The following is a 2,305-nucleotide window of genomic DNA, read 5'->3' on the forward strand; positions in this document are numbered from 1 at the left end:
GCTAGCATGAAACTAATATAAATTTAATTGAAGAAAGATAGAGAATAATACAAAGTACGATAGGTACCTAAAAACTGATTAAAATGCAAAGTAATTCATTTATTAAACTAGATTAAACCAGATTCATCGCAAATTCATGCAACCATTGAGGGGAAAATATTGAATGAGAATGGAAAGTATTACATACGTGTAGCTCCAATTTGCCTCGCGAAAGATGTTGAAAGATTTGTATCATACTAAAGTCTCGTCTCTCCTCTTTTTTCCTTTGAGCTCATCTAAGAAATCAACATTAACATCCTCCTCCTGCAACGTAGGATGACATGAAAACGGTACCAAGAAATAAACACACGATCAAATTGACAAAAAATAATGATATATAGATGGAATTCGATGCCGCAAAGCTTAAAATGATACAATATAAATGGAATTCGATGCTGCAGAGCTTAAAATGATACCATATAAATGGAATTCGATGCCATCCATGCATACGATCATTGATAAACATACATGCGTTGCTTTCTGTCACCAAAAGCCATGCTAACTACATGATCCACAATATCTGAGATTTCTTCACTCACAATATTCATAATCGGCCTTGCCCATTCCACTATTCCCCACTTTTTATGGACAATCAATTGCTCCCGCTACTAGGGACAACACCAAAATATCATCCACCCCATTAACATATGCAAAGTCAACCTTATTATTCAACACATGATTAATGGCCGCTGTTGTGGGATTGTTCATCACAAACCCTCCATCTACTCCCACAATTGTTGTTTGCCTATCCATGGACTTAACGGGAATAGGCATCTCAAATCCTGGAGAGCACATGGTCACATGACAAACTTCCCACATAATGAACTTGTAATTCTGCATGTGCTTTGCACTTGCCTCTGCGAACAGGAATGGTGAACCACTGCATAAATCGTAGCAAGGTATCAGAATCATGTTCACTGTGTCTCTCAATTTTAATAGTCGCCCATTTCTACTTCTCAATAGACCCTGCATATTGATGCAGCCACTGCCTTGAGCCACAGGATTAACCTGCCCAGTAACCCACATGATGATGGCATTTTAGTATTAACATGTGTTTCGCCTTTTCTATAATGAAATACATTGTCTCTTGGACTGTGTAAAGAGCTCTGTTGTTTTCGCCCTTTGTAACCAAGGCACTCCTCTCCCACTTCCTTCAACGACTATATTCCCTTCACAGGCCCCTTTCAAAGTTTCATATACTCCAAGGTTTCATGGTTTCCATTATATAAATGTAAGTGGCCATTATCAGAGTGCAACTTGGAATTTTCATATTTTCCCTAATATAAAATCAAATGACCATTATTCAAGTCCGATAAATTGCTTTCTTGTAATATGTTGCTTTTGTCAGAGAATATGATTTTGTGCGAATATGTCTATAACAAACTCCACAGTAATGGAATTTGTCAGAGATTATAACAAACTACACGTGCCCATTACTTGTCATAAATTCGTTTGAACTTTGGATGTTATCCAAGCGCCCACTACTCTCGTTACCTGTCACATAGGGAAACCACCACTTGCGCATGTGCGTTTAAATTCGTTTCAATGGTTCCATAATACAATATAATATTTATCATAACGATTCCATGTAGCGAATTAAAATTATCTTACGATTTCATTTTCTAGTGCAGAGATGTGTTGCTTGTGAACAAGATCAAATGTTGTGTACCAAAAGTTCTCCGAGAAATACAGACATCCAAGGCTATGATAAAATTTGGATTGTCACGCAATGTATGTACTAATATTGAAGCATCAGAAGATATAATTAAATGAAGCGTTATACGTATTAATACTAAAACAGAAGTTAAAAAATATCGGCCTAGCCTTTGCTTCAAAGATCCAAAATAATTTGTAGGTTGTTCCATCTTATACCATAGTTTGGATCGAAGAAATTTTGTCGTTATAGAATTTGAGGGCAATGAATGGATGTGTGTTTCAATCCAAAAGAAAATAAAAAAACCACATAAAACATAAATAAAGAAAGTATCATATGCAAAGTTCTGGAAGTCAAGTACCATTATGTATTTCTTTTATGAATATATATTTTGTCTAAATAGAACATAAGTAAAGAATGCAATATATGCAAAGGTCGCGCACATTATGTATTTTTTTCGGCGAATATATATCTAATACACCTCGATCTTGATGAATTCTTTGTTCATGATAATTTTTGTGTATGAGATTTCAATATCTTTATTTTGACTGATATTCTATGATTAAGGTAGAGATTTGACCATTATTTTTAGGTATGGTTTATTTGTAAATG

At 35.0% G+C, this 2,305-nt stretch overlaps 1 pseudogene; it reads right to left on the bottom strand.

Annotated features, from left to right (window-relative positions):
- Positions 1–621: 621 nt before the first annotated feature.
- On the bottom strand, positions 622–1,065 carry LOC149201580 (putative inactive patatin-like protein 9 pseudogene; annotated as a pseudogene).
- Positions 1,066–2,305: the final 1,240 nt, after the last annotated feature.

The sequence above is a fragment of the Pinus tabuliformis genome, chromosome 2_1 (genome assembly GCF_031772625.1).
Source record: "Pinus tabuliformis cultivar Carrire ecotype Pingquan chromosome 2_1, CPIR1, whole genome shotgun sequence".
Lineage (NCBI taxonomy): Eukaryota > Viridiplantae > Streptophyta > Pinopsida > Pinales > Pinaceae > Pinus > Pinus tabuliformis.